Raw genomic sequence first — 13,916 nt, 5'->3', positions numbered from 1 at the left:
GTAGGAAAGGAAATTAAACATTATGAAGTGTTTTGCTTGATGGGCATGTCATATACACCAAAAAACAATAAAAGGCTTGCTTCGTATTGAAATAAAATAGACTTTGTCCTGAGGATGAACGGGGATTCATTTGTGTATTAACACCTTGATGCTCGTGTGCTCATGACGAGCTGAGCTCGTCATGACCGTTGGAACGCTCGCATGCTGGGCTAATTCCCCTGCTTTGCGAGCGTTCTACACAAACGGGTGTGGTCATGACGATCTCAGCTCGTCATGAGCACACGACCACTGTGCCTCATGACGAGCTGAGCTCGTCATGAGCACTGGGCGCTGCGCGCGCCCCCCCTGCCCCCAGCACAGCGAAGGAATATGCATGGGGGCTCATATCATACATCCTAGACGAGAATATTTAGACAGGGGTGCCAATTGTTTTATTTGGTAGTTAAATTACTTATTATTATGGAGTCCTTACACACAATTATAGTTGCTGGGACCAGCAATCTGTAGTACGCGCTGAGGACTTCACCCTTCAGGTTAATCCAAATGTCATGTGAGGGCATGAGGAGAGTAATTCATAAACAATGGTCTTAAAATGTATATTTTCATATTGGACTCTGGTATTAACGAATCAGGAGCTATCACGTGTCTTACTGTCACAAACGTTGAGTCAGTTGCATTCTCCTGTTTTACAAGTTGCATGTTTACATGGCATTTTGGGGTTAATGAGCTGGGAGGTGCAGCACCTGAACTTTACATGTATGCTAGCTTTGTCAGCCACAAAACAATCCTGCAAGTGCAGAAGGCAGCAAGTGCCTTATTGATGTCTGTAACACAGTCAGGCTAACCCCGGCAATTAAAACCCTGATGCTATGTCAGTTACAAATGGATGCAAATACAGAAGCAGGGCACCTTCTTGGCATGCCCACTCATATTCAAGTGCCTACTCAGGCAGGCTCCCAGATACTAAGATGAGGTTTAAAATCTGCAACAGAACTACCAGCTCCTTCAACCAAATCCTGTACCAGTTTCCTTAATCTGCTGCTGACAATTTGCTGGAACAGTCCCTCTACTAAAGACCTTCTAGCACCCACCTTCCTGACTGCCCCTGATTCTCCCTTTTCCTCGCATTCAGGAAAAACCCCAAGACCGCTCCTCTAAATCCCGCCCACAAGTCCTTGTCATGCATGAACGCAGAGCAAGTGGATTCATGTGGCAGTAGTAGCTTGGCTGAATTAAGCAGGACAAAAAGACAAACTATGAAGTATTTTAGACAATTTAATTCATATTGTTTGCATCACATTCTGTGACTTTTTTGTTATCTGTTATGATATTTCAATACATTTTGATACAAAAAGGTCCCAAAGCCATAAAATATACTTAAGAGAAAAAAAACTGTACACATTCAGCAGTTCCTATTCAAACTGTTACTCACCATGCCTTTTTGATGTTGCTTTGCATGAAATTAGAGCAACAAAATGTTACTATTATTGTCCTTGCTAGCTTCCTGAGTAATAAAGATTGTGTCAACCTTCTACAATACTGCCCTCAAAATTAGGACCTCTTCTAAAGATGGACGGGAACGGAAAACCTGCAGAAAAACTAGTGGGTTCCCAGACCGCCAACATTTACAGGTGGGGAAGCCACATAGTTGCCGATAGTTGAACCTCAGCCGGCTCTGCCATTGCAAACAACATGCACGCTGGCAAGTCACCAGACAGCTTCAGACTCATCAGCGTCTGAAGTTTCGCCCTGGTGAGAGAAGGCATGTCCAAGCTGTGTTTCTTTCTGCCAGGGACTGCCATGCTTTGCAAGACATCTCATGAACTTAGAAAAATACACAACAATGCCCCCACTAAGGTGGAGAACAGGGTCTTGGGAGGCAGCCGACCACCAGGAGGTCTGCCCCCAGGATATTTGGGAAAATGGAGCAGTCTGTAGACTGCTGGCAGTTAGGGCTATTTTTATAGCCAAGGGTATAGACCGGGCATTTTGTTGCACCATCCACCATTTTGTTTGGTAACACAGTGACAGGTAATGTGTTAGCGTTTTTGGGTCTAGTGGAAGCGTTTTGGTAGTGTCGCTGAGGTATTATTGCGGCGGTTAGTCAGCGATCTCAGTTTCAGATGTGCGTCTTTTCAGTACTTTCAATTTCAGGATGGCGGGGACTGAAACTGTGAGGTTCTTAGAGGAGATGGGGCGCCTCGATCTGTTGGCGGTTCAGATCTGAGAAGGGCGCCCAGTGCGTAGAGCATCGCAGGGGGCTGCGGCAGTGGTACTAGTGTGTTCCCTGCCGCGCCCGCCCACTCCCAGTGGGGGAGTTCATGCAGGTGAGCCTGCAGGCCACTCTCGTGTGCAGAGATTGGCTCGAGAGGGCACACGGCCTGCTGCAGGGATTGTACGGGCCCAAGCAGCCCACCCTGGAAGCAGTTGCGGCAACGATATTGTGCACCCAGCCCTCAGGGGCCTGCAGGAATGACGCAGGTGCGGGCGAGCAGGCTCAGCAGATGGGAGAGGCCTCACGCGTGCTCGGAGAGTCATACAGGTGAGCACGTGAGTCCCGGGAGAGAAAAGGTGGTGCATAGAGTTTTCCAACACAGGAATGGCAGGCCTGTGAAGGCTTTCCAACTGTTGGCTGTGTTACGCAAGGTGCTGGCGCGGGTAGGGGTTGAGGCCAAAGGTAATGCATCTCATTACTTTTGCATCGGGGTGGCGATGGAGGCGGGCAGGAGAGACTGTTCTGAAAACAGTATTATGGGTCTCGGTGGATGGTCATAGGAGTGTTTTCGGCGCAATGTGCAAGGAGGGAAGGTGGTGATGAAACATTGCTGATGGTCAACTGCTTGTTTGTATCTTTCAGGTTCGGACATGGAGGCCAGCAGATAGTCCATATGGATCGTGGGCCATTCTTCTGTGATGTGGACGGACAGGCAGGCAAGGTGGAGCAGCCATGGGTGAAATCTGGGCCTTGATTCCGCCACGTATCATGTGCAATGGCACAGGAAAGATTGTATGCACGGAGGAACTGTTGCCTTTGTTTGAATAAGTAGTTTCCTGGGGTATGGGCCCATATTTGTTGTTACTGCATCTTAGGGAAAACAACCTAGTTAGGTGAAAAAGGGCTGGCACTGATGAAAACTATGAAAGAGGATTTGAGGGAGATTCAGCTTCAGTGTTCAGGTTGTCATTTGATTTGGACCGAGTTTATCGCAAGGAGTGTTTGGAGGGGCTGCCATAAGCCAACAGCCATAGACTGGGTCAGTGGGAAACTGAACGAACAAGATGAGATTGTTCTGTAGGACCGTGGAGTTGAGCATTCGGATTTGGGGTAAGATGAATTCGAGTTTTTTCCAGGGGACGGGGTCCACCTGTCTAACTACGGGATGGAGCTGTATTGCTTCAAGGGAAGGAAGTTTTAACTAAGACACTGAAAATCAGGCAGTGAGCATCAGCGGTGGGGCTAGGGGGGCAGAATAAGTCATGCAGGGCCTTTTTCTGGGTGGTGCTTGGCTGAGAAGTTGCCACGTTTAACAAAGTTTATTGTTGTTCACTGTGGCAATCCAGGCTGGAAGGGAACTGATAGACAAGTTCACGCTTGGACGAGCCAGTTAGAGGTTAATAGTTGCAGTAAAGCTGGAAGGGAGTTTAAAGGTCTCAGAGGCAGAAGAGCATCATAGGAGGAAGTAAAGACTTACAGAATTAAGTTGTTGTGAGGGTGTCAGTTTGGGGTGGGAGGAAGTTAACATAGGTGATCAATTTTGTATAGTGAGATCTTAGTTTTAGAAGGCGCCAGAGATATTTTATGTGATGTGCACCGGTTTTAATGAAGGGGAGAGGATGTAGCCTTACGACTAGAGGGGTTGACGTGGAAGCTGGGAAACCGGATTCGAGTCTCAGCAACGACGTTCAACATCCTGTGATTCTGGGAAAATCACTTAATCTCTCTGTGCCAAACAAAAATGAATATGTCCTCATGTAACGAAACTGGTGCTATGTAAAGCGCTCTGAAACCAGATATCTTCAGGTCTAGTTCGCGCTATATAAAACTCCTCCCCCCCCCCCCCCCCCAAAAAAAAAAAATGAAGTGACCCTTTTCACACAAACTTGGTGTAAGCGGTCAATGCTGCTCCATCTCTTTCCCAAGCCTGTTACATCGCTAAGGACATGTAGAAAGAAGCGCTATCTTTGGCTTGTTTCTGAAAAACAAAAACAAAAACAAAAATGCTTCCCAGTCCGCCATGCCTCTATGACCTGGCAGAACGGACGAAATCAAGCACTTTTGCTGAAAAATCATCACCAAGCCCATAGAAAAGGCTAAGTCAAGTTGGTGACCAGCAGCAAAAAATGGAAGTGCCTTCAAACAAACACAAAACTTGCCGGCCAACACTTTGAGATCTATAGAACACCCCCAAAAGTCAAAATGTGCACCTTCTCGAAGTAAAATGCATGTCTCCTCCAATGTGCACAGCCCACTAATGTTTTTGAAACTTTTCTTCAGTTTCTGAATTAATCTATGTTCAGCTAATAGGGCCGTTGTTAGAACTTCTTCTTTCATGTAAAAGGCCCCACTGAACTGTATATTCATTGCAAATGTATTATGTAAGTCTCTAACTTGGAATCAAGATACCAGATTTTTTTTAAAGTTAAGAAATACCCAGGGATTTCTACACTATAAGATAAACATGGAAAACTGCTTGTGTGAGGACAGGGTCTGCGAAGTGAACATGTATTTGAATGAAACGTGAAACAAATTATTTCTTACAAATAAGGAAGTATTCTTCTCCACACCTGAACTGCATTTAAATATGGAAGGTACTAGATTCCTGCTGCACACAAAGCCGTTCATAGCCTCTCTCAACTGGGACACAAACAACATCTAGATCAAATTCTTACCTCTTCAAAGCCTGAATACAGTAATCAACCGGTGACAGATGACCAGTTAATTATTACAAAGTCTATGAAATCTTCAAATTACGAAGCATAGGTTGGATTATGTGGCAAAAACACAAGTACCTAGAGATGCTGTGACATCACAGAATTCTAGATGCCCGACCAGCGGGTGAGCCACCATCCCCCTCTTTACCCAGTCTCCTAGTGGTAATAGGGTACACGTGCGGGTGATTGATGACCCCGATCTGATCCTCCATGACCTGCAAAATGCTGCTGGCCTCAGGGGTGGGCGTCAACCGTCACCCGCCTCTCTATAGGGCAAATATGGCTAAATGCAACTGAGCTCTCAGGTAAATCTACAACTGTCGCAGACTTCCTTGAGTACACAAGGGATTCTTTGTGAATGCCATGAGCATCATTTGATCCGAACATTCAAGCAATCCTACTGGAGCAAATTTACGCCTTTCTAAACAAAGCGTTTTTAAATCTAGCACATAGCAAGGTTATTCTATTGTTTTGAACAACCGTGTTTCCAAAACAATGTGGCAGATCATGACTGTCCTTTCCCATACTTATTATAATCTTTGTAATCCAACTGCACTTGGAAACAACTGATATGTGGTGCACCACACTTTACATAGCTAAAAACATTTATACATATTATTTTGATAGTTATATTTCAGAAGTTATATCTTATACTCAGACCCATTTATTATTATGCATCACATATGTGGGTGCTTTTATTGCACAAAAGCATTGGTTTCATGCAATGGGCAACCTAGCCTCAGTCTGATGATGACATAATTCCAGTAAAAACAAGGATTGCATCAAAAGGATGCCTAGGCTAGGCCTCATTTACTTCCACTGGCTAATTCATCTCTAATCATGACAGTGCACTCTGGAAAATGACACCCCAAACAACCCTGTTACATTTTTCCATTGCTCTTCACTTAATCCCCATTCTGTTGATGAAAGCTAAACATTCTAATTGCAATTAAGGCCCATCGTTAGCTTTACATTGAAGATCGCAGCTTCACAAATCTCTCACTTCTGCAGACAAAGTTTTGTAAAAAGCATAATATGTCTTTGGTAAAAGACAACTTCCGAACTCCATAATTAAATATGTTTTACTCATTTTACCACAGACAAGAACATAGTGTGGTACTTCACTTAATGTTTTGAATAATGGTTTAACTTTTTAATAAACAAGAAAGGCCATTTTTATGCTAACTGTACGAAAATAAACATGTAATGTAAAAATATGTAACAAGAAAAACAGATTATTAGGTTCTTTATATCAATCTAAGGGTTTAGGTGACACCTACATACCACTCGGAATTTAGTTTTTTTAGTTCACTAGATATTAAACAGTTAGAGGTTAAGATATCCTCTCTATATTTACTAATTTTATTTTTATTTTCAATTTGTTTACAATTTGTTTATTAAAGGAACCAACTTATCAAACATACAGTATACCTATTTGATAAAAGTCTGTGGTGTAGGTGCATTTGATAAAGCACCGAAGTAAGTAGGGGCACATTTATTGTGGGTTTCCCTAGATCATTTTTGGAAAAATGTCTGGAACTAATATTTCCATACGTTTTACTTACTAGGTGTAACAGGAAGCATAGGTATGTGAAATATGCATGCCTAATTAATTTATGCACTGCGGATACCATAACAACATTTGATAAGGATAACAGGCGAGGCTTTTGTTTACAGGGAAAACTATACACGTACAGCTGTTCCTTATGATAGTTGTAAGTTATGTCTACTTCGGGAGGAAAGTAAAAGCCCAAAACCAATTGTAACTTACCATCAGACACATTAGTAAATAAAGAGGGCCCGTATTTTCTAACGCAATTGGCTGCTAAAGTATATATGGATTCTTGCTTTACAATAAATGGAATTGTTTATTTAAAATAAAAAGGCCAAATATTCAGGGGACAGCTCACTTGGTAAAACTATCCTTTATCAAGGTCACCTGTCGGAAATAGGTGCGGCACAACCCTGCCCCTCCAGTAGTCACCTTTTACAATTAACTTATCCATATTCAAACTCCCAAGGGAGATGTTACTCTTAAACACCATTTCACAGCCTGTTAACTGGGGTCATCCAAACCTCTCTGGGCACTTCACCCAAATAGAGGAGGACTCCTGTTAATTCACTGTAATAACACCTGCTACAGGACTTGGAATTCTGTCTGGATTGAGGATTAGAGTCTGGCAGAAAGATTGTTGATCTAGCAGATGTTTGCATGTTCTATGTTCTGGGCAAAGGAGGAACATGGCACATAAAATCGTATTGGGCCTCGCAGACTGCGATATCTGGTGTTTTATACTTTGCATCTCCCCTGGTGCTCTGGTCCTTGCTTCACAGCCAGTTTGAATGTGCTGTATTGAATGTTGGAGTGCATGGTGTTGCAATAGAAAGCTTGTGTGCTTGTGTGGTGCTTGAGTGTCAGTTGGGGTATGGGCTGAGCAGTGGGGAAGCTGCTCCTGGTGGGACTTATCACAGAAGCTATCCTAAGGGCTAATCCAAGAACCTATGATTATACTTGCCTGCAGCTAAGACAAATACATCATTTTGTGTAATCTACACCTCGGCTAATGGACTCACAGACCTATATAGATTGATACGGGTTAGATAACAATCAGTCAAATGTATTTAATTACGTTCGTGTTTTTTCATTCTCTGCAATCTTCTATTCTTAGGGAGAAAAATCAATTTACCAAATGATGTTGCGCAGTCCGCAATAACAATCAACTTTATATATTTAGGAGCAGAATTAACTTCTCAACTATCTACAAAAAGAAAAGGATCTCATAGTTTACCTGCAGGTGACTTTACGGTCAACATATGGCCATCCTTGATTTCACAGTGAGAAACCAATTAATAACCGCAATTTGATTTTCTGTTTAACTGAACTACAGATCTCAATTAAATCGTCCATCAGCCTGCAATATGGCAATTCTTTTGCTTGTTTAACAAGATACAAAATAGACAATTCAAAAATAACAGAGACCAAGATTCCTGAAGAATTAGAGGATACAGATTCCTTATATTGTTTTTCATTACCAAATTTCACATAAATAGCATGATCATGGGCCTGACAATAAGTAGGTCTGACAATAAGTAGGAATGCAACTGTTTAGTACAGTGGTGTCCAAAGAAGGCCCAGAACAGCCAGATATTCAGGATATCGGCATCAAACGATAGATACCATTTATCAAAATGGAGCCCCTTTGCATAGTTAGTAGTGATCATGAAAATCTGGAAGGTTCTGGCCCTCCTGGGCATACGCTGGAGATCCCTGGTCTCGTCTTTTTGTCACGCAAGGTTTTACATACCTCATACCAGCAGGCAAAGGTACTGGATTCTACAACTGACAATTTAGGAAGCATGGGCAGGCAATTGTTAAATAATGCTTCAAATGGGTTTTCAGCTACATCTACTCTACTTTCTATTGAGGCTGCAGACTCAGTTATGTAGTTGCTAAAGGGCAGCAGATTAAAAGGCCAGGCTGACATCGCTCTGTGCTCCTATGTGCACTATGTTCTCAAAAGAGAGAGAAGGCTCTTCCTGTGAAGAATTGAAAGGCCTGCGTCTCTTATATTGTTGTCATATCAATTTTAATTTTAATTCCAAAGTAGCAAGACAGGGCCCAACCTTTATCTTTTGAAAATGCTTTTGTTAAAGAGCATTAGGCTCAGAGCGAGTGTTCTTTGAATATCATTTTACCTTTCAAATTTTGATTCATTTGTTAAATACTCCTTTGCTCCGCTCAGCTAGCTGCAGTTTGATTTAGACTTAACATAAATGGAACCTTACTTAGTACTGGTGAGACAAACGAAGAGGAGAAAGTGCAGATTTTACTTCCAGTGCTCGTCTCAATCACCTGAGAAAGACCCCTGTCAAAGTCAATAGGTCTGCACTTAGCTAGCATGCATTTACAGAAAATATATCATGCCACAGAAAGAAAACCTTTAAAAGTAAAAAAAAGGTACATAAAAAAATAAAAGGGTTGACTGGCCCACCAGCCCTGGCACTGAAGTGCACTACATTACTACATTTGTAGGGGATATTAACTTGTGAGCAGGCTAAAACATTATTCACATTGCAAGTGAGCCAAGTGGGATGACCCATTCCCCGATCCAGGTTGCTGGGCAGGAGCAAAATGTGAATGGCACTCTAACAGAGCTGTGGAAGAAGGTGACTGAGGAAAAGCCCTTCAATTAATGTATATGCGACTGCATATTTATGCTTTGTTTGACAAATGAGGCTGGCAATATAGTTAAAGCTGTCTCTAGGCCAGACCTAAATAGGCTGGATTAAATAGATCTGCTGCATAGAGAATATTCTGTTCATTTTTTCAGTTTTCTCCCCAATAATTAACAAAGCTATAGTTTTCTAAAAAGTCTCAGAAAGTAAAGACATGATCTTGGGTTTGAGTGCAGAGCAATGTCATGTCAACCAGAATCTCTATGATCTCTATGCCAGCCGGGAACCCCTCTATGCCAGTCAGTCAGAATCTTGCTTACACAAACCTGGACTTAAGGTTCACAAACCCAGCCTGTAGGGATGAATGCGATTTAGTAGCTGCTAAGCTCCAGCTTGGCCTGCACTTTCCACAAGAGATGGCAGCAGTCATGTTAGGTCTAAATGGACCACAATCCAGAGATGCTTTACATAGTGGCTTCTCGACCAAGATAATAAGGGCACTTTATAATGAACAATAACTAGTCAAAACATAGTAAAGGATTCACCATGACATATTTGTCCAACACTTTCTACCATGGCGCCCAAAGAATGGAGTCACAAATTTCCCCACAGCAATTCCTTTGCTACTTCAACGATTTGTCATGTAGTTCCTATAACTCTATATAGGATCTGCGCGTTTAGACAATATACACTGCGGGCTTGGTGTCCAAACTGATTCCAGACACCCCGCCACATATGTCAGCCTGTATACCAGCTAGCTCACAGTGCCACTAGAAACCCCTCTTACAAAGGAGAGAATAGTTCTTGGCAACTATCGAACTTGACAACTCTGTCCCATCAGGGATCGTGGAAACAATGCTACTTTTCACTCAGTCACTTGTGCTCGCTTTGTCTCGGAGACAGATACACCGTATAAATGATGGGGACGTTTTTCAATAAGTATTTATTGAACCAGCATCATTCTAGTGCAAAAAAGGTGTGCTGAAACAACCATCAGACAGTAACGGATATAAATGATTATAAGCACTAACAGAGTAAAAGGATGGTAGATTTCTACCATAGTGCTAAAACAAATAATACAGACAAGTATAAAAATACAAGACAGTAATAAAAAGCGTACTTCTACGATGCAACCCTAACTTGATGTACCTAAGTGTACCTAGCATGTATGTAGGTGTGGAAGCCAAGAATCGCTCTAGGATCAACACTATTATCTGAAGTGAGAGACTGTGGCACCCCGTCTTGGTCTCGAGATGGACATCCCGGGAAGGATGTCAGACCACTGTGAGATGGAGTGTCTGCATGCAGGATCCCCAGTGTCTCGCGTCAGTGTGTCGGCATGGAGGTCCTTTTCTCCTCTGACTATCTTAGCAAGAGATGATGTATATATACCCAAAGTGGTAGCCTCTGGGGATATACCTTGCTGTGTCATGTCGGACTGGGATGACAGAAGGAATGACCCTTATACATAGTTTTTTTGCAGGAGATGATAGACCTGCTGTCCAGCTGTGATTTCAAGAATCCTCATGCATAATGAATGAGGCTTAAGCTTTTCTGAGAAAACCCCATGTCCTCTAGTCATTACCATAACTAGGTAAAAAGTCAGCAATAAGAACAGTTATGTAGTGTAATATCAGGGCAATATAGGTGAAAGGTGCATCCAGTACCTGAGCTGATATTGGTGTACCTATATGGAACATAACAGATTCTTAGTCTATTTTAGAAAATGTCCACCCTTTGCTTCCCCCACGTCCTTGAGATGACCCTGCAAGGTGAGTCCCATATCTGACAATAGCTCTTTACGATCCGATACGGTCGCACATTCAATCTTGATTGACCGCTTGGAGAACGCAGGTATAGGAGGAATGGTGCTGGCATGGCTCACTAATTTCCTTCTCAGAGACGTCAGGTAATAGTACTAGGTGACTATAAATCTGAGGAAAAGATCATCAGCTCAGGGGTCCCACAGGGCGCTAGTTTGAGTCCTGTTCTTTTTAATCTTTATATGGTCCCCTTGATTGAGCTGATTGCGTCCTATCAGATTGAAGTCATATCGTACGCTGACGATACCCAGCTGATTTTAGTGCTGGATAGGGAGCTGCCTGGGGCGGAAGAAAATCTGATGAACTGTCTAAGGGCTACATTTGAGTGGATGACTAACAATCACCTCAAGTGTAACTCGGGGAAGACAGAAATAATATCTTTTGGACCTCAAAATCTGTTCTCCCCCTCACAATGGTGGCCCGAGGATGCAGAAGCACCTCCTAATACTATTGCTTCTGCGCGAAATCTTGGGATTAAATTCGACGACCAACTTTCATTCAAACAGCAAGCGGTGGGCGTAGCTGGCTCGTGTTTTCAGATCATCAAATCACTGAGGAAGTTTTTTGATCTTCTTCCTCTGGCAGCCCGAAAGACTGTGGCAGTAGCCCTTATAACATCCAGATTGGACTACTGCAACAGTCTTTATGCAGGCACTAATAAAGCAGTGCTGCACAGGCTGCAGATGGTCCAACATGCTGCTGCTCGCCTGGTACTCCGCTGGCCGAGAAGGTCATCTGCTTCGGCGGCGCTTAAGGCCCTACACTGGCTGCCCATCCATAAGCGTGTATTATTTAAGATTCTTGTCATCACCTTTAGAGCCTTTCAGTTTCAAGGCCCCAGATATCTTCTGAATGGCTTTAAACGCTATGTGCCAGCACGCTGCTTGAGGTCTGCCAATCAAAATCTCTTGGTGATACCCAGATTCAGACTGGCCACCAAAGGGGGGAAATCTCTTTTTGTGCTAGGATCAAGAGCTTGGAATAAATTGCCAGCTCAGCTTCGCCGTATAGTCAAGGAGAGTGATTTTAGGAAATCCCTGAAGACATGGATCTTCTCACTCTCCGATGCGGCTTGCAGAACATTAGTGTAAAGCTTGTACTGCGTGATACTGCCTCTTGTCCACCAACTCATTCCAGCAGGGTTGGGTGCTGAGCGCCAAGATGCTCCTTGGAGCGATAGTAGCGCTATATAAATGTGTGCTTACATTACATTACATTACATTACTAATTCTCTTGAACAATAGGATGATCTCAGTGCCCACAATGAATGTAGATGATAACATTCTGCAAATGCATCTCAGGAATGCAGACAATAGTGACAGAGCAAAATCAAAGGAACCAGTCATGCCTCATTCCTGGTAGGAAGGCTGCATCATGGTTTGATCTAAATGCACAAGACTATGCATTTTCCTAGCTGGAAGCCAAAAAGCATTTACACTACAGAATGTGACTGTTATTTAGGAGCTTGAGCATGGCTTTCAGTCAAGGGATGGTTGGTTGTGTAAGATTTCTATAAAATATTCCAATGAGCAAAAGCAGAACTGGTTGCTTGACCTATTACAGCTGGGCACTCCAAAGGGGCACCCAGTGACATTGTGTGTTTTACCATCTGCTTTTGGTACTCTTGACCATTGAACTCTACTTGATAGGCTGTTGGTGGTGTCCGATCTGCGCTGCATTGAATTCAGTCCTTTGTATCAGACACGAGCAGGAAAGTTGCAGTAAGACAGAATTTAACAAACACAGTCAATGTGCACTGTGGGAAAGCAGCATGGATCTTGTCAAAACATGTACCCCCTATTTGAATCCCCATGCGGAGGCACAGGGGGCCCTACCAATAATGAAAGTGGAAGTTTTCTGGGAGGACGTTTTAGAAAGTCAGGGGGATGCTTCATTGAGTAAGCTGAAAATAGCAAAGGTGTCTGGGATGTAAGTTCTGTGCTTGCACAGAAGGGTTAAAACAGAAGGATAACAAGGGAAAGACAGATCAATTATTGATTTGTCAGGGCAGCAACCTACCAAGCGTTTCATCTGTCACCCTCACATGTGGAGGGTGTCAATCTGGTGAGGGTTTGAACCATTACACTACTAGGATTGACCCATCTGGTGGTAATTTTGTGAGCATGAGAAGGGCCTGAGGAGTGAACCCATACTCACATGTTTTGCCTTCTTGATTCAAACAGAAGTAAGAGAAATCTCCCCCAACACCGAGCCTCGGTTCTTCCAAACTGGACAACATATAAATAGGTCTCCTAATTTATGGTACTTTTTTTGACATTCATCTGTAAATATCCATATTTATTTTACCTATTTTTGTCAGAATTTCTCAGGATTTAGCGTGTTTTATGAAAAAATAAACCTGAAACTAGTACATTTCCACATTTATTTGACTGATAAAGGGCAACTTTCTCCTGTAGGGCTAGTCTTCTTGCTTGGAGAGACAACTTCTTCTCAATCTCAAGGAGGGCAAGCTTTCCATCCAGTTCTTTGGGTCTCCCTATGAAAGTGAAGCTCCTTTCACTTCCAGATAGTGAACCATTTCTTGATCTAGCTCTGCGGCCCACACAGTTGTTGCCCCACTCAGTCTCAAAAGGGCTTATGAAATTGTCCTCTTCATTACCACTGTCAGTAGTGACTGCTCCTGCGAATTGGGCCTCGGCTCGCCTTGATTCTTTCCATCCTCTGAAGCTTTTTCCAATTCCTCCTTTTTGGCAGTCATGCCTAGACCAAATCCCCTTCTCCTGCAGTACTCTCAAATCATGAATTTTCACTATTGACAGGGTAGCCAAGTCAATTGCCATGTTATCCATCTTTAAGCCTTTGCAAAAACTTTTTTTGCCACTTAGGAAAAACTGGTTGTCAACGTCTCTGGCTCTTGGAAAAACAATGCCTAGTACATACAGAACATTTGGCAAACATCTGAAACTTTTTCTCAATGTCGACTTGACAATCTCTTTCAGTGGTTAGAAAAGTATTAATTGTATG

At 42.9% G+C, this 13,916-nt stretch overlaps 1 protein-coding gene across 1 annotated transcript in view; it reads right to left on the bottom strand.

The window, feature by feature from the left end:
* ARFGEF3 (ARFGEF family member 3) overlaps positions 1–13,916 on the bottom strand; it is a 505,700-nt gene that overhangs the window by 287,093 nt on the left and 204,691 nt on the right. The gene's annotated exons all lie outside the window — the stretch shown is intronic.

Source organism: Lissotriton helveticus, chromosome 6, assembly GCF_964261635.1.
Source record: "Lissotriton helveticus chromosome 6, aLisHel1.1, whole genome shotgun sequence".
In the NCBI taxonomy this organism is placed as follows: Eukaryota; Metazoa; Chordata; class Amphibia; order Caudata; family Salamandridae; genus Lissotriton; species Lissotriton helveticus.
Note: the sequence above shows the minus strand (reverse complement) of the source record. Positions and strands in the feature narration are given on the sequence as shown.